Here is a 23,085-nt window from a genome sequence, read left to right as displayed (position 1 = left end):
GAGTAGAAGGAGAAGATGAAAGAGGAGGAGGAGAAGGAAGAGATGAAGGAGAGGAGGAGATGAAGGATGAGGAGGATGAGAAGATTAAAGAGGAGGAGATGAACGAGTAGGAGGAGACGATGAAGGCGGAGGAAGAGGAGATGATGGAGGAAGAGAAAATGGAGAAGAGGAAAGAGAAGATGAAGGCAGAGGAGATGAAGATGAAGACAAAGACGAAGCCAAAAAAAAAACAAAAATGAAGATGAAGAAAATGAAGACAGACAATGAAGATAAAAAGATGAAGATGAAAACAAAGATGAAGACGAAGACGATGAAGAACATGAAGATGAATAGGAGTTAGGAGGAAAAGATAGAGGAGCAGTAAGGAGGGGGAGAAGATGGAGGGGGGAGAAGGTGGAGGGGGGAGAAGGTGGAGGGGGGAGAAGGTGGAGGGGGGAGAAGGTGGAGGAAGAGAAGAAGATGGAGGAAAAGAGGAGGAAGGAGTAAGAGAGGAGGAAGGAGAAGGTGGGGAGGAGAAGATGGAGGGGAGGTGATGGAAAAGATGGAAGAGAAGATGGAGGAGATGAAAGAGGAAGATGAGAAGGTGGAGGAGGATGAGAAGATGATGCTGAAGATGACAACGAAGATGAAGATGAAAACGAAAGCAAAAAGATGAAGGCAAAGAAGACGAAAATGAAGATAAAGAAGACGAAGATGAAAAACATGAAGATGTAAAAGATGATGAGAATGAGAAGTAGGAGTAGAAGATGGAGGAGGAGGAGGAGAAAATAGATGGAGAAGGAGAAGAAGATGAAGGAGGAGGGGGAGGAGATGGAGAATGAGGAGGAGGTGCACATGAAGAAGGAGAGGGAGGAGGAGGAGGAGAAGGACCAGGACAAGATGAAGGAGGAGGAGGAGGGGAAGATGAAAGAGGAGGAGAAGGAGAATGAGGAGGTGCAGATGAAGGAGAAGAAGGGAGAAGATGGAGGAGACAACATGAAGGAGAAGGAGAAGATAAGGGAGGAGAGGAGGAGGAGGACAGGAAGGAAAAGATGGAGGAGGAGGACCAGGACAAGATGGAGAAGGAGGAGAGGGAGGGGGAGCAGGAGCAGAGGGGGGGGGAGCGGAGCAGATGGGGGGGGAGCGGAGGAGAAGGTGGAGGGGAGGAGAAGGAGACCATGGAAGAGGACATGAAGGTGAAGGATGATGAAGAGTAGGAGAAAATGGAGGAGTAAAAGAAGATAGAGGAGGAGTTGAAGGAGGATGAGGAGGTGGAGGAGATGAAAGAGAGGAGGAAATGGAGGAGAAGATGAAGTAGGAGGAGGAGAAAATGAAAGAGGAGCAGGAGAAAATGAAAGAGGAGCAGGAGAAGGAACAGATGAAGCAGAGGAGAAAGAGATAAAGGAAAAGATGGAGCAGGAGCAGAAGATGGAGGGGGAGGAGAAGATCAAAGAGGATAAGGAGGAGAAGATGAAGGGTAGGAGGTGGAGGAGATGGAGGGGATGGAAAGATTGAGGAGAATGTGGAGGGGGAGATGGAGGAGGAGGAGATGGAGTAGGGGAGGTGGAGGAAAACATGGAGGAGAAGATGGAGGAAGAGAAGATTGAAAAGAAGATGGAGGAGAAGGATGAGAAGATGGAGCAGGAAATGAAGATGGATGAAGACAATAATGAAGATGATCAAGATGAAAACGAAGACTAAGAAGATGAAAACAATAAATACAAATGAGGAAAATGAAGATGAAGACAAAGACGAAGATGAAAACGAAGACGAAGATTAAGAAAATGAAGACGATGAAGACGAAGACGATGAAGATAAAGAAAATGACGAAGATAAAGAAAATGAAAATGAATAGGAGGAGTTAGGAGGAGGAGTTAGGAGGAGGGGGAGGAGGGGGAGGAGATGGAGAAGGAGAAGAAGATGGAGGAGTGGAGGAGATGGAGAATGAGGGGGAGGTGCACATGGAGGAGAGGGAGGAGGAGGAGAAGGACCAGGACAAGATGGAGAAGGAGGAGGAGAGAAAGATGAAAGAGGATGAGAAAGAGAAGATGGAGGAGGAGAAGAAGGAGAATGAGGAGGAGGTGCAGATGAAAGAGAAGGAGGACGGAAAAGCAGAAGATGGAGGAGACAACATGAAGGAGGAGGAGGACAGGAAGGAAAAGATGGAGGAGGAGGACAAGATAGAGAAGGAGGAGGAGGAGATGGGAGAGAGGGAGGAGGAGCAGGAGCAGCAGAAAAGATGGAGAAGGAGGAGGAGGAGGGGAAGATGGAGGAGAAAGAGAAGAGGAAGGAGGAGAAAGAGAAGAGGAAGGAGGAGAAAGAGAAGAGGAAGAAGGTAGGGAGGAGGATGAGAAGGGTAAGACTGAGAAGGAGGAGATGATGAAGATGAAGACAAAGATGAAGAGAATGAAGATGAAGAAAATGAAGCTGTAGAATAGGAGGAGTAGAAGGAGAAGATGAAAGAGGTGGAGGAGAAGGAAGAGATGAAGGAGAGGAGGAGCAGGAGGTGGAGATGGAGGGGGAGGAGGGGGAGGAGGGGGGGAGGAGGGGTAGAGATGGAGGGGGGGGGAGGAGGGGTAGAGATGGAGGAGGGGGAGGAGGGGTAGAGATGGAGGAGGGGAGGAGGGTGAGGGGGAGGAGTGTCAGGAGGGTGAGGAGGGTGAGGAGGGAGAGGAGGGTGAGGAGGGAGAGATGGAGGAGGCAGAGGAGATGGAGGAGATGAAAGAGGAAGAGGAGAAGGTGGAGGAGGAGGAGAAAATAGATGGAGAAGGAGAAGAAGATGGAGGAGGAGGGGGAGGAGATGGAGAATGAGGAGGAGGTGCACATGGAGGAGAGGGAGGAGGAGGAGAAGGACCAGGACAAGATGGAGAAGGAGGAGAGAAAGATGAAAGTGGATGAGAAAGAGAAGATGGAGGAGAAGAAGGAGAATGAGGAGGAGGTGCAGATGAAAGAGAAGGAGGACGGAAAAGCAGAAGATGGAGGACACAACATGAAGGAGGAGAAGATAAAGGAAGAGAGGAGGAGGAGGACAGGAAGGAAAAGATGGAGGAGGAGGACCAGGACAAGATAAAGAAGGAGGAGGTGGAGATGGAAGAGAGGGAGGAGGAGCAGGAGCAGCAGAAAAGATGGAGAAGGAGGAGGAGGAGGGGAAGATGGAGGAGAAAGAGAAGAGGAAGGAGGAGAAAGAGAAGAGGAAGAAGGTAGGGAGGAGGATGAGAAGGGTAAGACTGAGAAGGAGGAGATGATGAAGATGAAGACAAAGATGAAGAGAATGAAGATGAAGAAAATGAAGCTGTAGAATAGGAGGAGTAGAAGGAGAAGATGAAAGAGGAGGAGGAGAAGGAAGAGATGAAGGAGAGGAGGAGCAGGAGGAGGAGATGGAGAGGAGGGGGAGGAGATGGAGGAGGGGGGGAGGAGCGGTAGAGATGGAGGAGGGGGAGGAGGGGTAGAGATGGAGGAGGGGAGGGGGGGAGGAGGGGAGGGGGGAGAAGGTGGAGGGGGGGAGAAGGTGGAGGGGGGGAGGTGGAGGGGGGGGAGAAGGTGGAGTGGGGGGAGAAGGTGGAGGGGGGGGAGAAGGTGGAGGGGGGGAGAAGGTGGAGGGGGGAGAAGGTGGAGGGGGGAGAAGGTGGAGGGGGGGAGAAGGTGGAGGGGGGAGAAGGTGGAGGGGGGAGAAGGTGGAGGGGGGGGAGAAGGTGGAGGGGGGAGAAGGTGGAGGGGGGGGGAGAAGGTGGAGGGGGGGGAGAAGGTGGAGGGGGGAGAAGGTGGAGGGGGGGAGAAGGTGGAGGGGGGGGGAGAAGGTGGAGGGGGGGGAGAAGGTGGAGGGGGGGAGAAGGTGGAGGGGGGAGAAGGTGGAGGGGGGAGAAGGTGGAGGAAGAGAAGAAGATGGAGGAAAAGAGGAGGAAGGAGGAGAAGGTGGGGAGGAGAAGATGGAGGGGAGGTGATGGAAAAGATGGAAGAGAAGATGGAGGAGATGAAAGAGGAAGAGGAGAAGGTGGAGGAGGATGAGAAGATGATGCTGAAGATGACAACGAAGATGAAGATGAAAACGAAAGCAAAAAGATGAAGGCAAAGAAGACGAAAATGAAGATAAAGACGAAGATGAAAAACATGAAGATGTAAAAGATGATGAGAATGAGAAGTAGAAGTAGAAGATGGAGGAGGAGGAGGAGAAAATAGATGGAGAAGGAGAAGAAGATGAAGGAGGAGGGGGAGGAGATGGAGAATGAGGAGGAGGTGCACATGAAGGAGGAGAGGGAGGAGGAGGAGAAGGACCAGGACAAGATGAAGGAGGAGGAGGAGGAGGGGAAGATGAAAGAGGAGAAGGAGAATGAGGAGGTGCAGATGAAGGAGAAGAAGGACAGAAAGGGAGAAGATGGAGGAGACAACATGAAGGAGAAGGAGAAGATAAAGGAGGAGAGGAGGAGGAGGACAGGAAGGAAAAGATGGAGGAGGAGGACCAGGACAAGATGGAGAACGAGGAGAGGGAGGGGGAGCAGGAGCAGGGGGGGGGGGAGCATAGCAGATGGGAGGGGGGAGCGGAGGAGAAGGTGGAGGGGAGGAGACGGAGAAGGAGACCATGGAAGAGGACATGAAGGTGGATGATGAAGAGTAGGAGAAAATGGAGGAGTAAAAGAAGATAGAGGAGGAGTTGAAGGAGGATGAGGAGGTGGAGGAGATGAAAGAGAGGAGGAAATGGAGGAGAAGATGAAGTAGGAGGAGGAGAAAATGAAAGAGGAGCAGGAGAAGGAACAGATGAAGCAGAGGAGAAAGAGATAAAGGAAAAGATGGAGCAGGAGCAGAAGATGGAGGGGGAGGAGAAGATCAAAGAGGATAAGGAGGAGAAGATGAAGGGTAGGAGGTGGAGGAGGTGGAGGGGATGGAAAGATTGAGGAGAAAGTGGAGGGGAGATGGAGGAGGAGGAGATGGAGTAGGGGAGGTGGAGGAAAACATGGAGGAGAAGATGGAGCAGGAAACGAAGATGGATGAAGACAATAATGAAGATGATCAAGATGAAAACGAAGACTAAGATGAAAACAATAAATACAAATGAGGAAAATGAAGATGAAGACAAAGACGAAGATGAAAACGAAGACTAAGAAGATGAAAACAATAAATACAAATGAGGAAAATGAAGATGAAGACGATGAAGATGACCAAGACGATGAAGACAAAGACGACGAAGACGATGAAGACGAAGATAATTAAGACAAAGACAATGAAGATAAAAAGACAAAGACGAAGATGAAGATGAAAACAGACAAAGATATAGACAAAGACGATGAAGATGAAGAACATGACGAAGATGAAGAAAATGAAAATGAACAGGAGGAGTTAGGAGGAGAAGGTGGAGGGGGGGAGAAGGTGGAGGGGGGAGAAGGTGGAGGGGGGAAGAAAGTGGAGGGGGGAAGAAAGTGGAGGGGGGAAGAAAGTGGAGGGGGGGAAGAAAGTGGAGGGGGGAAGAAAGTGGAGGGGGGAAGAAAGTGGAGTGGGGAAGAAAGTGGAGGGCGAAGAAAGTGGAGGGGGGAAGAAAGTGGAGGGGGAGAAGGTGGAGGGGGAGAAGGTGGAGGGGGAGAAGGTGGAGGGGGGAGAAGGTGGAGGGGGGAGAAGGTGGAGGGGGAGAAGGTGGAGGGGGAGAAGGTGGAGGGGGGAGAAGGTGGAGGGGGGAGAAGGTGGAGGGGGGGAGAAGGTGGAGGGGGAGAAGGTGGAGGGGGAAGAAGGTGGAGGGGGAGAAGGTGGAGGGGGAGAAGGTGGAGGGGGAGAAGGTGGAGGGGGAGAAGGTGGAGGGGGGAGAAGGTGGAGGGGGGAGAAGGTGGAGGGGGGAGAAGGTGGAGGGGGAGAAGGTGGAGGGGGGAGAAGGTGGAGGAAGAGAAGAAGATGGAGGAAAAGAGGAGGAAGGAGGAGAAGGTGGAGGAGGATGAGAAGATGATGCTGAAGATGACAACGAAGATGAAGATAAAAACGAAAGCAAAAAGATGAAGGCAAAGAAGACGAAAATGAAGATAAAGAAGACGAAGATGAAAAACATGAAGATGTAAAAGATGATGAGAATGAGAAGTAGGAGTAGAAGATGGAGGAGGAGGAGGAGAAAATAGATGGAGAAGGAGAAGAAGATGAAGGAGGAGAGGGAGGAGGAGGAGAAGGACCAGGACAAGATGAAGGAGGAGGAGGAGGGGAAGATGAAAGAGGAGAAGGAGAATGAGGAGGTGCAGATGAAGGAGAAGAAGGACAGAAAGGGAGAAGATGGAGGAGACAACATGAAGGAGAAGGAGAAGGTAAAGGAGGAGAGGAGGAGGAGGACAGGAAGGAAAAGATGGAGGAGGAGGACCAGGACAAGATGGAGAAGGAGGAGAGGGAGGGGGAGCAGGAGCAAAGGGGGGGGGGGAGCATAGCAGATGGGAGGGGGGAGCGGAGGAGAAGGTGGAGGGGAGGAGACGGAGAAGGAGACCATGGAAGAGGACATGAAGGTGAAGGATGATGAAGAGTAGGAGAAAATGGAGGAGTAAAAGAAGATAGAGGAGGAGTTGAAGGAGGATGAGGAGGGTAAGACTGAGAAGGAGGAGATGATGAAGATGAAGACAAAGATGAAGAGAATGAAGATGAAGAAAATGAAGCTGTAGAATAGGAGGAGTAGAAGGAGAAGATGAAAGAGGAGGAGGAGAAGGAAGAGATGAAGGAGAGGAGGAGCAGGAGGAGGAGATGGAGAGGAGGGGGAGGAGATGGAGGAGGGGGGGAGGAGCGGTAGAGATGGAGGAGGGGGAGGAGGGGTAGAGATGGAGGAGGGGAGGGGGGGGGAGGAGGGGAGGGGGGGAGGAGGGGAGGGGGGAGAAGGTGGAGGGGGGGAGGTGGAGGGGGGGGGAGAAGGTGGAGTGGGGGGAGAAGGTGGAGGGGGGGAGAAGGTGGAGGGGGGGAGAAGGTGGAGGGGGGGAGAAGGTGGAGGGGGGAGAAGGTGGAGGGGGGGGAGAAGGTGGAGGGGGGGGAGAAGGTGGAGGGGGGGAGAAGGTGGAGGGGGGGAGAAGGTGGAGGGGGGGGAGAAGGTGGAGGGGGGAGAAGGTGGGGGGGGAGAAGGTGGAGGGGGGGAGAAGGTGGAGGGGGGAGAAGGTGGAGGGGGGGAGAAGGTGGAGGGGGGGGAGAAGGTGGAGGGGGGAGAAGGTGGAGGGGGGGGAGAAGGTGGAGGGGGGGAGAAGGTGGAGGGGGGAGAAGGTGGAGGGGGGGGAGAAGGTGGAGGGGGGGAGAAGGTGGAGGGGGGGAGAAGGTGGAGGGGGGGAGAAGGTGGAGGGGGGAGAAGGTGGAGGGGGGAGAAGGTGGAGGAAGAGAAGAAGATGGAGGAAAAGAGGAGGAAGGAGGAGAAGGTGGGGAGGAGAAGATGGAGGGGAGGTGATGGAAAAGATGGAAGAGAAGATGGAGGAGATGAAAGAGGAAGAGGAGAAGGTGGAGGAGGATGAGAAGATGATGCTGAAGATGACAACGAAGATGAAGATGAAAACGAAAGCAAAAAGATGAAGGCAAAGAAGACGAAAATGAAGATAAAGACGAAGATGAAAAACATGAAGATGTAAAAGATGATGAGAATGAGAAGTAGAAGTAGAAGATGGAGGAGGAGGAGGAGAAAATAGATGGAGAAGGAGAAGAAGATGAAGGAGGAGGGGGAGGAGATGGAGAATGAGGAGGAGGTGCACATGAAGGAGGAGAGGGAGGAGGAGGAGAAGGACCAGGACAAGATGAAGGAGGAGGAGGAGGAGGGGAAGATGAAAGAGGAGAAGGAGAATGAGGAGGTGCAGATGAAGGAGAAGAAGGACAGAAAGGGAGAAGATGGAGGAGACAACATGAAGGAGAAGGAGAAGATAAAGGAGGAGAGGAGGAGGAGGACAGGAAGGAAAAGATGGAGGAGGAGGACCAGGACAAGATGGAGAACGAGGAGAGGGAGGGGGAGCAGGAGCAGATGGGAGGGGGGAGCGGAGGAGAAGGTGGAGGGGAGGAGACGGAGAAGGAGAACATGGAAGAGGACATGAAGGTGGATGATGAAGAGTAGGAGAAAATGGAGGAGTAAAAGAAGATAGAGGAGGAGTTGAAGGAGGATGAGGAGGCGGAGGAGATGAAAGAGAGGAGGAAATGGAGGAGAAGATGAAGTAGGAGGAGGAGAAAATGAAAGAGGAGCAGGAGAAGGAAAAGATGAAGCAGAGGAGAAAGAGATAAAGGAAAAGATGGAGCAGGAGCAGAAGATGGAGGGGGAGGAGAAGATCAAAGAGGATAAGGAGGAGAAGATGAAGGGTAGGAGGTGGAGGAGGTGGAGGGGATGGAAAGATTGAGGAGAAAGTGGAGGGGAGATGGAGGAGGAGGAGATGGAGTAGCGGAGGTGGAGGAAAACATGGAGGAGAAGATGGAGCAGGAAACGAAGATGGATGAAGACAATAATGAAGATGATCAAGATGAAAACGAAGACTAAGATGAAAACAATAAATACAAATGAGGAAAATGAAGATGAAGACAAAGACGAAGATGAAAATGAAGACTAAGAAGATGAAAACAATAAATACAAATGAGGAAAATGAAGATGAAGACAAAGACGAAGATGAAAACGAAGAGGAAGATTAAGAAAATGAAGACGATGAAGACGAAGACGATGAAGATAATGAAGACAATGAAGACGAAGACGATGAAGATAATGAAGACAATGAAGACAAAGACGATGAAGACAAAGACGACGAAGACGATGAAGACGAAGATAATTAAGACAAAGACAATGATAAAAAGACAAAGACGAAGATGAAGATGAAAACAGACAAAGATATAGACAAAGACGATGAAGATGAAGAACATGACGAAGATGAAGAAAATGAAAATGAACAGGAGGAGTTAGGAGGAGAAGGTGGAGGGGGGGAGAAGGTGGAGGGGGGAGAAGGTGGAGGGGGGAAGAAAGTGGAGGGGGAAGAAAGTGGAGGGGGGAAGAAAGTGGAGGGGGGAAGAAAGTGGAGGGGGGGAAGAAAGTGGAGGGGGGAAGAAAGTGGAGGGCGAAGAAAGTGGAGGGGGGAAGAAAGTGGAGGGGGGAAGAAAGTGGAGGGGGAGAAGGTGGAGGGGGAGAAGGTGGAGGGGGAGAAGGTGGAGGGGGAGAAGGTGGAGGGGGGAGAAGGTGGAGGGGGAGAAGGTGGAGGGGGAGAAGGTGGAGGGGGAGAAGGTGGAGGGGGAGAAGGTGGAGGGGGGAGAAGGTGGAGGGGGGAGAAGGTGGAGGGGGGAGAAGGTGGAGGGGGGAGAAGGTGGAGGGGGAGAAGGTGGAGGGGGGAGAAGGTGGAGGGGGGAGAAGGTGGAGGGGGGAGAAGGTGGAGGGGGGAGAAGGTGGAGGGGGGAGAAGGTGGAGGGGGAGAAGGTGGAGGGGGAGAAGGTGGAGGGGGAGAAGGTGGAGGGGGGAGAAGGTGGAGGAAGAGAAGAAGATGGAGGAAAAGAGGAGGAAGGAGGAGAAGGTGGGGAGGAGAAGATGGAGGGGAGGTGATGGAAAAGATGGAAGAGAAGATGGAGGAGATGAAAAAGGAAGAGGAGAAGGTGGAGGAGGATGAGAAGATGATGCTGAAGATGACAACGAAGATGAAGATGAAAACGAAAGCAAAAAGATGAAGGCAAAGAAGACGAAAATGAAGATAAAGAAGACGAAGATGAAAAACATGAAGATGTAAAAGATGATGAGAATGAGAAGTAGGAGTAGAAGATGGAGGAGGAGGAGGAGAAAATAGATGGAGAAGGAGAAGAAGATGAAGGAGGAGGGGGAGGAGATGGAGAATGAGGAGGAGGTGCACATGAAGGAGGAGAGGGAGGAGGAGGAGAAGGACCAGGACAAGATGAAGGAGGAGGAGGAGGGGAAGATGAAAGAGGAGAAGGAGAATGAGGTGCAGATGAAGGAGAAGAAGGACAGAAAGGGAGAAGATGGAGGAGACAACATGAAGGAGAAGGAGAAGATAAAGGAGGAGAGGAGGAGGAGGACAGGAAGGAAAAGATGGAGGAGGAGGACCAGGACAAGATGGAGAAGGAGGAGAGGGAGGGGGAGCAGGAGCAGAGGGGGGGGGAGCAGAGCAGATGGGAGGGGGGAGCGGAGGAGAAGGTGGAGGGGAGGAGACGGAGAAGGAGACCATGGAAGTGGACATGAAGGTGAAGGATGATGAAGAGTAGGAGAAAATGGAGGAGTAAAAGAAGATAGAGGAGGAGTTGAAGGAGGATGAGGAGGCGGAGGAGATGAAAGAGAGGAGGAAATGGAGGAGAAGGAAGTAGGAGGAGGAGAAAATGAAAGAGGAGCAGGAGAAGGAACAGATGAAGCAGAGGAGAAAGAGATAAAGGAAAAGATGGAGCAGGAGCAGAAGATGGAGGGGGAGGAGAAGATCAAAGAGGATAAGGAGGAGAAGATGAAGGGTAGGAGGTGGAGGAGGTGGAGGGGATGGAAAGATTGAGGAGAAAGTGGAGGGGAGATGGAGGAGGAGGAGATGGAGTAGGGGAGGTGGAGGAAAACATGGAGGAGAAGATGGAGCAGGAAACGAAGATGGATGAAGACAATAATGAAGATGATCAAGATGAAAACGAAGACTAAGAAGATGAAAACAATAAATACAAATGAGGAAAATGAAGATGAAGACAAAGACGAAGATGAAAACGAAGACTAAGAAGATGAAAACAATAAATACAAATGAGGAAAATGAAGATGAAGACAAAGACAAAGATGAAAACGAAGACGAAGATTAAGAAAATGAAGACGATGAAGACGAAGACGATGAAGATAATGAAGGCAATGAAGACGAAGACGATGAAGATAATGAAGACAATGAAGACGTAGACGATGAAGACAAAGACGATGAAGACGAAGACGACGAAAACGAAGACGATGAAGACGAAGATAATTAAGACAAAGACAACGAAGATAAAAAGACAAAGACGAAGATGAAGATGAAAACAGACAAAGATATAGACGAAGACGATGAAGATGAAGAACATGACGAAGATGAAGAAAATGAAAATGAACAGGAGGAGTTAGGAGGAGAAGATGGAGGGGGGGAGAAGGTGGAGGGGGGGAGAAGGTGGAGGGGCGGAGAAGGTGGAGGGGGGGAGAAGGTGGAGGGGGGAGAAGGTGGAGGGGGGAGAAGGTGGAGGGGGGAGAAGGTGGAGGAAGAGAAGGTGGAGGAAGAGAAGAAGATGGAGGAAAAGAGGAGGAAGGAGGAGAAGGTGGGGGAGGAGAAGATGGAGGGGAGGTGATGGAAAAGATGGAAGAGAAGATGGAGGAGATGAAAGAGGAAGAGGAGAAGGTGGAGGAGGATGAGAAGATGATGCTGAAGATGACAACGAAGATGAAGATGAAAACGAAAGCAAAAAGATGAAGGCAAAGAAGACGAAGATGAAAAACATGAAGATGTAAAAGATGATGAGAATGAGAAGTAGGAGTAGAAGATGGAGGAGGAGGAGGAGAAAATAGATGTAGAAGGAGAAGAAGATGAAGGAGGAGGGGGAGGAGATGGAGAATGAGGAGGAGGTGCACATGAAGGAGGAGAGGGAGGAGGAGGAGAAGGACCAGGACAAGATGAAGGAGGAGGATGAGGGGAAGTTGAAAGAGGAGAAGGAGAATGAGGAGGTGCAGATGAAGGAGAAGAAGGACAGGAATGAAAAGATGGAGGAGGAGGAGAGGGAGGGGGAGCAGGAGCAGAGGGGGGGGGAGCATTGCAGATGGGAGGGGGGAGCGGAGGAGAAGGTGGAGGGGAGGAGACGGAGAAGGAGACCATGGAAGAGGACATGAAGGTGAAGGATGATGAAGAGTAGGAGAAAATGGAGGAGTAAAAGAAGATAGAGGAGGAGTTGAAGGAGGATGAGAAGGCGGAGGTGATGAAAGAGAGGAGGAAATGGAGGAGAAGATGAAGTAGGAGGAGGAGAAAATGAAAGAGGAGCAGGAGAAGGAACAGATGAAGCAGAGGAGAAAGAGATAAAGGAAAAGATGGAGCAGGAGCAGAAGATGGAGGGGGAGGAGAAGATCAAAGAGGATAAGGAGGAGAAGATGAAGGGTAGGAGGTGGAGGAGGTGGAGGGGATGGAAAGATTGAGGAGAAAGTGGAGGGGAGATGGAGGAGGAGGAGATGGAGTAGGGGAGGTGGAGGAAAACATGGAGGAGAAGATGGAGCAGGAAACGAAGATGGATGAAGACAATAATGAAGATGATCAAGATGAAAACGAAGACTAAGAAGATGAAAACAATAAATACAAATGAGGAAAATGAAGATGAAGACAAAGACAAAGATGAAAACGAAAACGAAGATTAAGAAAATGAAGACGATGAAGACGAAGACTATGAAGATAATGAAGACAATGAAGAAGAAGACAATGAAGATAATGAAGACAATGAAGACGAAGACGATGAAGACAAAGACGACGAAGACGATGAAGACTAAGATAATTAAGACAAAGACAATGAAGATAAAGACAAAGACGAAGATGAAGATGAAAACAGACAAAGATATAGACAAAGACGATGAAGATGAAGAACATGACGAAGATGAAGAAAATGAAAATGAACAGGAGGAGTTAGGAGGAGAAGATGGAGGGGGGGAGAAGGTGGAGGGGGGGAGAAGGTGGAGGGGGGGAGAAGGTGGAGGGGGGAGAAGGTGGAGGGGGGAGAAGGTGGAGGGGAAGAAGGTGGGGGGAGAAGGTGGAGGGGGGAGAAGGTGGAGGGGGGAGAAGGTGGAGGGGGGAGAAGGTGGAGGGGGGAGAAGGTGGAGGGGGGAGCAGGTGGAGGGGGGAGAAGGTGGAGGGGGGAGAAGGTGGAGGAAGAGAAGAAGATGGAGGAAAAGAGGAGGAAGGAGGAGAAGGTGGGGAGGAGAAGATGGAGGGGAGGTGATGGAAAAGATGGAAGATTAGATGGAGGAGATGAAAGAGGAAGAGGAGAAGGTGGAGGAGGATGAGAAGATGATGCTGAAGATGACAACGAAGATGAAGATGAAAACGAAAGCAAAAAGATGAAGGCAAAGAAGACGAAAATGAAGATAAAGAAGACGAAGATGAAAAACATGAAGATGTAAAAGATGATGAGAATGAGAAGTAGGAGTAGAAGATGGAGGAGGAGGAGGAGAAAATAGATGGAGAAGGAGAAGAAGATGAAGGAGGAGGGGGAGGAGATGGAGAATGAGGAGGTGCAGATGAAGGAGAAGAAGGACAGAAAGGGAGAAGATGGAGGAGACAACATGAAGGAGAAGGAGAAGATAAAGGAGGAGAGGAGGAGGAGGACAGGAAGGAAAAGATGGAGGAGGAGGACCAGGACAAGATGGAGAAGGAGGAGAGGGAGGGGGAGCAGGAGCAGAGGGGGGGGGGGAGCATAGCAGATGGGAGGGGGGAGCGGAGGAGAAGGTGGAGGGGAGGAGACGGAGAATGAGACCATGGAAGAGGACATGAAGGTGAAGGATGATGAAGAGTAGGAGAAAATGGAGGAGTAAAAGAAGATAGAGGAGAAGATGAAGTAGGAGGAGGAGAAAATGAAAGAGGAGCAGGAGAAAATGAAAGAGGAGCAGGAGAAGGAACAGATGAAGCAGAGGAGAAAGAGATAAAGGAAAAGATGGAGCAGGAGCAGAAGATGGAGGGGGAGGAGAAGATCAAAGAGGATAAGGAGGAGAAGATGAAGGGTAGGAGGTGGAGGAGGTGGAGGGGATGGAAAGATTGAGGAGAAAGTGGAGGGGAGATGGAGGAGGAGGAGATGGAGTAGGGGAGGTGGAGGAAAACATGGAGGAGAAGATGGAGCAGGAAACGAAGATGGATGAGGACAATAATGAAGATGATCAAGATGAAAACGAAGACTAAGAAGATGAAAACAATAAATACAAATGAGGAAAATGAAGATGAAGACAAAGACGAAGATGAAAACGAAGACTAAGAAGATGAAAACAATAAATACAAATGAGGAAAATGAAGATGAAGACAAAGACGAAGATGAAAATGAAGACGAAGATTAAGAAAATGAAGACAATGAAGACGAAGACGATGAAGACAAAGACGATGAAGACGAAGACGATGAAGATAATGAAGACAATGAAGACGAAGACGATGAAGATAATGAAGACAATGAAGACGAAGACGATGAAGACAAAGACGATGAAGACGAAGACGAAGACGATGAAGACGATGAAGACGAAGACGATGAAGACGAAGATAATTAAGACAAAGACAATGAAGATAAAAAGACAAAGACGAAGATGAAGATGAAAACAGACAAAGATATAGACGAAGACGATGAAGATGAAGAACATGACGAAGATGAAGAAAATGAAAATGAACAGGAGGAGTTAGGAGGAGAAGATGGAGGGGGGGAGAAGGTGGAGGGGGGAGAAGGTGGAGGGGGGAGAAGGTGGAGGGGGGAGAAGGTGGAGGGGGGAGAAGGTGGAGGGGGAGAAGGTGGAGGGGGGAGAAGGTGGAGGGGGAGAAGGTGGAGGAAGAGAAGAAGATGGAGGAAAAGAGGAGGAAGGAGGAGAAGGTGGGGAGGAGAAGATGGAGGGGAGGTGATGGAAAAGATGGAAGAGAAGATGGAGGAGATGAAAGAGGAAGAGGAGAAGGTGGAGGAGGATGAGAAGATGATGCTGAAGATGACAACGAAGATGAAGATGAAAACGAAAGCAAAAAGATGAAGGCAAAGAAGACGAAAATGAAGATAAAGAAGACGAAGATGAAAAACATGAAGATGTAAAAGATGATGAGAATGAGAAGTAGGAGTAGAAGATGGAGGAGGAGGAGATGGAGTAGGGGAGGTGGAGGAAAACATGGAGGAGAAGATGGAGCAGGAAACGAAGATGGATGAAGACAATAATGAAGATGATCAAGATGAAAACGAAGACTAAGAAGATGAAAACAATAAATACAAATGAGGAAAATGAAGATGAAGACAAAGACGAAGATGAAAACGAAGACTAAGAAGATGAAAACAATAAATACAAATGAGGAAAATGAAGATGAAGACAAAGACGAAGATGAAAACGAAGACGAAGATTAAGAAAATGAAGACGATGAAGACGAAGACGATGAAGATAATGAAGACAATGAAGACGAAGACGATGAAGACAAAGACGACGAAGACGATGAAGACGAAGATAATTAAGACAAAGACAATGAAGATAAAAAGACAAAGACGAAGATGAAGATGAAAACAGACAAAGATATAGACGAAGACGATGAAGATGAAGAACATGACGAAGATGAAGAAAATGAAAATGAACAGGAGGAGTTAGGAGGAGAAGATGGAGGGGGGGAGAAGGTGGAGGGGGAGAAGGTGGAGGGGGAGAAGGTGGAGGGGGGAGAAGGTGGAGGGGGGAGAAGGTGGAGGGGGAGAAGGTGGAGGGGGGAGAAGGTGGAGGGGGGAGAAGGTGGAGGGGGGAGAAGGTGGAGGGGGAGAAGGTGGAGGGGGGAGAAGGTGGAGGGGGGAGAAGGTGGAGGGGGGAGAAGGTGGAGGGGGAGAAGGTGGAGGGGGAGAACGTGGAGGGTGGGGAAGGTGGAGGAAGAGAAGAAGATGGAGGAAAAGAGGAGGAAGGAGGAGAAGGTGGGGAGGAGAAGATGGAGGGGAGGTGATGGAAAAGATGGAAGATGGAGGAGATGAAAGAGGAAGAGGAGAAGGTGGAGGAGGATGAGAAGATGATGCTGAAGATGACAATGAAGACGAAGACGATGAAGACGAAGATAATTAAGACAAAGACAATGAAGATAAAAAGACAAAGACGAAGATGAAGATGAAAACAGACAAAGATATAGACGAAGACGATGAAGATGAAGAACATGACGAAGATGAAGAAAATGAAAATGAACAGGAGAAGTTAGGGGGAGAAGATGGAGGGGGGAGAAGGTGGAGGGGGAGAAGGTGGAGGGGGGGAAGGTGGAGGGGGGGAAGGTGGAGGGGGAGAAGGTGGAGGGGAGAAGGTGGAGGGGGAGAAGGTGGAGGGGGGAGAAGGTGGAGGGGGGAGAAGGTGGAGGGGGGAGAAGGTGGAGGGGGGAGAAGGTGGAGGGGGAGAAGGTGGAGGGGGGAGAAGGTGGAGGGGGGAGAAGGTGGAGGGGGGAGAAGGTGGAGGGGGGAGAAGGTGGAGGGGGGAGAAGGTGGAGGGGGAGAAGGTGGAGGGGGAGAAGGTGGAGGGGGAGAAGGTGGAGGGGGGAGAAGGTGGAGGGGGGAGAAGGTGGAGGGGGGAGAAGGTGGAGGAAGAGAAGAAGATGGAGGAAAAGAGGAGGAAGGAGGAGAAGGTGGGGAGGAGAAGATGGAGGGGAGGTGATGGAAAAGATGGAAGAGAAGATGGAGGAGATGAAAGAGGAAGAGGAGAAGGTGGAGGAGGATGAGAAGATGATGCTGAAGATGACAACGAAGATGAAGATGAAAACGAAAGCAAAAAGATGAAGGCAAAGAAGACGAAAATGAAGATAAAGAAGACGAAGATGAAAAACATGAAGATGTAAAAGATGATGAGAATGAGAAGTAGGAGTAGAAGATGGAGGAGGAGGAGGAGAAAATAGATGGAGAAGGAGAAGAAGATGAAGGAGGAGGGGGAGGAGATGGAGTATGAGGAGGAGGTGCACATGAAGGAGGAGAGGGAGGAGGAGGAGAAGGACCAGGACAAGATGAAGGAGGAGGAGGAGGGGAAGATGAAAGAGGAGAAGGAGAATGAGGAGGTGCAGATGAAGGAGAAGAAGGACAGAAAGGGAGAAGATGGAGGAGACAACATGAAGGAGAAGGAGAAGATAAAGGAGGAGAGGAGGAGGAGGACAGGAAGGAAAAGATGGAGGAGGAGGACCAGGACAAGATGGAGAAGGAGGAGAGGGAGGGGGAGCAGGAGCAGAGGGGGGGGGAGCAGAGCAGATGGGAGGGGGGAGCGGAGGAGAAGGTGGAGGGGAGGAGACGGAGAAGGAGACCATGGAAGAGGACATGAAGGTGAAGGATGATGAAGAGTAGGAGAAAATGGAGGAGTAAAAGAAGATAGAGGAGGAGTTGAAGGAGGATGAGGAGGCGGAGGAGATGAAAGAGAGGAGGAAATGGAGGAGAAGGAAGTAGGAGGAGGAGAAAATGAAAGAGGAGCAGGAGAAGGAACAGATGAAGCAGAGGAGAAAGAGATAAAGGAAAAGATGGAGCAGGAGCAGAAGATGGAGGGGGAGGAGAAGATCAAAGAGGATAAGGAGGAGAAGATGAAGGTGGATGAGGTGGAGGGGATGGAAAGATTGAGGAGAAAGTGGAGGGGAGATGGAGGAGGAGGAGATGGAGTAGGGGAGGTGGAGGAAAACATGGAGGAGAAGATGGAGCAGGAAACGAAGATGGATGAAGACAATAATGAAGATGATCAAGATGAAAACGAAGACTAAGAAGATGAAAACAATAAATACAAATGAGGAAAATGAAGATGAAGACAAAGACGAAGATGAAAACGAAGACTAAGAAGATGAAAACAATAAATACAAATGAGGAAAATGAAGATGAAGACAAAGACAAAGATGAAAACGAAGACGAAGATTAAGAAAATGAAGACGATGAAGACGAAGACGATGAAGATAATGAAGGCAATGAAGACGAAGACGATGAAGATAATGAAGACAATGAAGACGAAGACGATGAAGACAAAGACGATGAAGACGAAGACGACGAAAACGAAGACGATGAAGACGAAGACGATGAAGACGAAGATAATTAAGACAAAGACAATGAAGATAAAAAGACAAAGACGAAGATGAAGATGAAAACAGACAAAGATATAGACGAAGACGATGAAGATGAAGAACATGACGAAGATGAAGAAAATGAAAATGAACAGGAGGAGTTAGGGGGAGAAGGTGGAGGGGGGAGAAGGTGGAGGGGGGAGAAGGTGGAGGAAGAGAAGATGGAGGAAAAGAGGAGGAAGGAGGAGAAGGTGGGGAGGAGAAGATGGAGGGGAGGTGATGGAAAAGATGGAAGAGAAGATGGAGGAGATGAAAGAGGAAGAGGAGAAGTTGGAGGAGGATGAGAAGATGATGCTGAAGATGACAACGAAGATGAAGATGAAAACGAAAGCAAAAAGATGAAGGCAAAGAAGACGAAAATGAAGATAAAGAAGACGAAGATGAAAAACATGAAGATGTAAAAGATGATGAGAATGAGAAGTAGGAGTAGAAGATGGAGGAGGAGGAGGAGAAAATAGATGGAGAAGGAGAAGAAGATGAAGGAGGAGGGGGAGGAGATGGAGAATGAGGAGGAGGTGCACATGAAAGAGGAGAGGGAGGAGGAGGAGAAGGACCAGGACAAGATGAAGGAGGAGGAGGAGGGGAAGATGAAAGAGGAGAAGGAGAATGAGGAGGTGCAGATGTAGGAGAAGAAGGACAGAAATGGAGATGGCGGAGACAACATGAAGGAGAAGGAGAAGATAAAGGAGGAGAGGAGGAGGAGGACAGGAAGGAAAAGATGGAGGAGGAGGACCAGGACAAGATGGAGAACGAGGAGAGGGAGGGGAAGCAGGAGCAGAGGGGGGGGGGGGAGCATAGCAGATGGGAGGGGGGAGCGGAGGAGAAGGTGGAGGGGAGGAGACGGAGAAGGAGACCATGGAAGAGGACATGAAGGTGAAGGATGATGAAGAGTAGGAGAAAATGGAGGAGTAAAAGAAGATAGAGGAGGAGTAGAAGGAGGATGAGGAGGCGGAGGAGATGAAAGAGAGGAGGAAATGGAGGAGAAGATGAAGTAGGAGGAGGAGAAAATGAAAGAGGAGCAGGAGAAGGAACAGATGAAGCAGAGGAGAAAGAGATAAAGGAAAAGATGGAGAAGGAGCAGAAGATGGAGGGGGAGGAGAAGATCAAAGAGGATAAGGAGGAGAAGATGAAGGGTAGGAGGTGGAGGAGGTGGAGGGGATGGAAAGATTGAGGAGAAAGTGGAGGGGAGATGGAGGAGGAGGAGATGGAGTAGGGGAGGTGGAGGAAAACATGGAGGAGAAGATGGAGCAGGAAACGAAGATGGATGAAGACAATAATGAAGATGATCAAGATGAAAACGAAGACTAAGAAGATGAAAACAATAAATACAAATGAGGAAAATGAAGATGAAGACAAAGACGAAGATGAAACCGAAGACTAAGAAGATGAAAACAATAAATACAAATGAGGAAAATGAAGATGAAGACAAAGACGAAGATGAAAATGAAGACGAAGATTAAGAAAATGAAGACGATGAAGACGAAGACGATGAAGATAATGAAGACAATGAAGACGAAGACGATGAAGACAAAGACGACGAAGACGATGAAGACGAAGATAATTAAGACAAAGACAATGAAGATAAAAAGACAAAGACGAAGATGAAGATGAAAACAGACAAAGATATAGACGAAGACGATGAAGATGAAGAACATGACGAAGATGAAGAAAATGAAAATGAACAGGAGGAGTTAGGAGGAGAAGATGGAGGGGGGGAGAAGGTGGAGGGGGGGAGAAGGTGGAGGGGGGGAGAAGGTGGAGGGGGGGAGAAGGTGGAGGGGGGAGAAGGTGGAGGGGGAGAAGGTGGAGGGGGGAGAAGGTGGAGGGGGGAGAAGGTGGAGGGGGGAGAAGGTGGAGGGGGAGAAGGTGGAGGGGGAGAAGGTGGAGGGGGGAGAAGGTGGAGGGGGGAGAAGGTGGAGGGGGGAGAAGGTGGAGGGGGAGAAGGTGGAGGGGGAGAAGGTGGAGGGGGGAGAAGGTGGAGGGGGGAGAAGGTGGAGGGGGAGAAGGTGGAGGGGCAGAAGGTGGAGGAAGAGAAGAAGATGGAGGAAAAGAGGAGGAAGGAGGAGAAGGTGGGGAGGAGAAGATGGAGGGGAGGTGATGGAAAAGATGGAAGATTAGATGGAGGAGATGAAAGAGGAAGAGGAGAAGGTGGAGGAGGATGAGAAGATGATGCTGAAGATGACAACGAAGATGAAGATGAAAACGAAAGCAAAAAGATGAAGGCAAAGAAGACGAAAATGAAGATAAAGAAGACGAAGATGAAAAACATGAAGATGTAAAAGATGATGAGAATGAGAAGTAGGAGTAGAAGATGGAGGAGGAGGAGGAGAAAATAGATGGAGAAGGAGAAGAAGATGAAGGAGGAGGGGGAGGAGATGGAGAATGAGGAGGAGGTGCACATGAAGGAGGAGAGGGAGGAGGAGGAGAAGGACCAGGACAAGATGAAGGAGGAGGATGAGGGGAAGATGAAAGAGGAGAAGGAGAATGAGGAGGTGCAGATGAAGGAGAAGAAGGACAGAAAGGGAGAAGATGGAGGAGACAACATGAAGGAGAAGGAGAAGATAAAGGAGGAGAGGAGGAGGAGGACAGGAAGGAAAAGATGGAGGAGGAGGACCAGGACAAGATGGAGAAGGAGGAGAGGGAGGGGGAGCAGGAGCAGAGGGGGGGGGGAGCATAGCAGATGGGAGGGGGGAGCGGAGGAGAAGGTGGAGGGGAGGAGACGGAGAATGAGACCATGGAAGAGGACATGAAGGTGAAGGATGATGAAGAGTAGGAGAAAATGGAGGAGTAAAAGAAGATAGAGGAGGAGTTGAAGGAGGATGAGGAGGCGGAGGTGATGAAAGAGAGGAGGAAATGGAGGAGAAGATGAAGTAGGAGGAGGAGAAAATGAAAGAGGAGCAGGAGAAGGAACAGATGAAGCAGAGGAGAAAGAGATAAAGGAAAAGATGGAGCAGGAGCAGAAGATGGAGGGGGAGGAGAAGATCAAAGAGGATAAGGAGGAGAAGATGAAGGGTAGGAGGTGGAGGAGGTGGAGGGGATGGACAGATTGAGGAGAAAGTGGAGGGGAGATGGAGGAGGAGGAGATGGAGTAGGGGAGGTGGAGGAAAACATGGAGAAGATGGAGCAGGAAACGAAGATGGATGAGGACAATAATGAAGATGATCAAGATGAAAACGAAGACTAAGAAGATGAAAACAATAAATACAAATGAGGAAAATGAAGATGAAGACAAAGACGAAGATGAAAACGAAGACTAAGAAGATGAAAACAATAAATACAAATGAGGAAAATGAAGATGAAGACAAAGACGAAGATGAAAATGAAGACGAAGATTAAGAAAATGAAGACGATGAAGACGAAGACGATGAAGATAATGAAGACGAAGACGATGAAGACAAAGACGATGAAGACGAAGACGATGAAGATAATGAAGACAATGAAGACGAAGACGATGAAGACGAAGACGAAGACGATGAAGACGAAGACGATGAAGACGAAGATAATTAAGACAAAGACAATGAAGATAAAAAGACAAAGACGAAGATGAAGATGAAAACAGACAAAGATATAGACGAAGACGATGAAGATGAAGAACATGACGAAGATGAAGAAAATGAAAATGAACAGGAGGAGTTAGGAGGAGAAGATGGAGGGGTGGAGAAGGTGGAGGGGTGGAGAAGGTGGAGGGGGGGAGAAGGTGGAGGGGGGAGAAGGTGGAGGGGGAGAAGGTGGAGGGGGGAGAAGGTGGAGGGGGGAGAAGGTGGAGGGGGAGAAGGTGGAGGGGGAGAAGGTGGAGGGGGAGAAGGTGGAGGGGGAGAAGGTGGAGGAAGAGAAGGTGGAGGGGGAGAAGGTGGAGGAAGAGAAGAAGATGGAGGAAAAGAGGAGGAAGGAGGAGAAGGTGGGGAGGAGAAGATGGAGGGGAGGTGATGGAAAAGATGGAAGAGAAGATGGAGGAGATGAAAGAGGAAGAGGAGAAGGTGGAGGAGGATGAGAAGATGATGCTGAAGATGACAACGAAGATGAAGATGAAAACGAAAGCAAAAAGATGAAGGCAAAGAAGACGAAAATGAAGATAAAGAAGACGAAGATGAAAAACATGAAGATGTAAAAGATGATGAGAATGAGAAGTAGGAGTAGAAGATGGAGGAAGAGGAGATGGAGTAGTGGAGGTGGAGGAAAACATGGAGGAGAAGATGGAGCAGGAAACGAAGATGGATGAAGACAATAATGAAGATGATCAAGATGAAAACGAAGACTAAGAAGATGAAAACAATAAATACAAATGAGGAAAATGAAGATGAAGACAAAGACGAAGATGAAAACGAAGACTAAGAAGATGAAAACAATAAATACAAATGAGGAAAATGAAGATGAAGACAAAGACGAAGATGAAAATGAAGACGAAGATTAAGAAAATGAAGACGATGAAGACGAAGACGATGAAGACAAAGACGATGAAGACGAAGACGATGAAGATAATGAAGACAATGAAGACGAAGACGATGAAGACGAAGACGATGAAGACGAAGACGAAGACGATGAAGACGAAGACGAAGACGATGAAGACGAAGACGAAGACGATGAAGACGAAGACAATTAAGACAAAGACAATGAAGATAAAAAGACAAAGACGAAGATGAAGATGAAAACAGACAAAGATATAGACGAAGACGATGAAGATGAAGAACATGACGAAGATGAAGAAAATGAAAATGAACAGGAGGAGTTAGGAGGAGAAGATGGAGGGGGGGAGAAGGTGGAGGGGGGGAGAAGGCGGAGGGGGGGAGAAGGCGGAGGGGGGGAGAAGGCGGAGGGGGGGAGAAGGCGGAGGGGGGAGAAGGCGGAGGGGGGAGAAGGCGGAGGGGGGACAAGGCGGAGGGGGGACAAGGCGGAGGGGGGACAAGGCGGAGGGGGAGAAGGCGGAGGGGGAGAAGGCGGAGGGGGGAGAAGGCGGAGGGGGGAGAAGGTGGAGGGGGGAGAAGGTGGAGGAAGAGAAGAAGATGGAGGAAAAGAGGAGGAAGGAGGAGAAGGTGGGGAGGAGAAGATGGAGGGGAGGTGATGGAAAAGATGGAAGAGAAGATGGAGGAGATGAAAGAGGAAGAGGAGAAGGTGGAGGAGGATGAGAAGATGATGCTGAAGATGACAACGAAGATGAAGATGAAAACGAAAGCAAAAAGATGAAGGCAAAGAAGACGAAAATGAAGATAAAGAAGACGAAGATGAAAAACATGAAGATGTAAAAGATGATGAGAATGAGAAGTAGGAGTAGAAGATGGAGGAGGAGGAGGAGAAAATAGATGGAGAAGGAGAAGAAGATGAAGGAGGAGGGGGAGGAGATGGAGAATGAGGAGGAGGTGCACATGAAGGAGGAGAGGGAGGAGGAGGAGAAGGACCAGGACAAGATGAAGGAGGAGGAGGAGGGGAAGAT

The 23,085-nt window shown here is 49.4% G+C and overlaps 1 protein-coding gene and 1 pseudogene across 1 annotated transcript in view; one reads left to right on the top strand and one right to left on the bottom strand.

The window, feature by feature from the left end:
• LOC140742090 (FYVE, RhoGEF and PH domain-containing protein 5-like) overlaps positions 1–23,085 on the bottom strand; it is a 309,076-nt gene that overhangs the window by 93,235 nt on the left and 192,756 nt on the right. The gene's annotated exons all lie outside the window — the stretch shown is intronic.
• LOC140742139 (uncharacterized) lies at positions 2,219–22,838 on the top strand (annotated as a pseudogene).

This window comes from Hemitrygon akajei, chromosome 19 (assembly GCF_048418815.1).
Source record: "Hemitrygon akajei chromosome 19, sHemAka1.3, whole genome shotgun sequence".
Taxonomy (NCBI): Eukaryota; Metazoa; Chordata; class Chondrichthyes; order Myliobatiformes; family Dasyatidae; genus Hemitrygon; species Hemitrygon akajei.
This window is presented reverse-complemented; position numbering and strand designations above follow the sequence as displayed.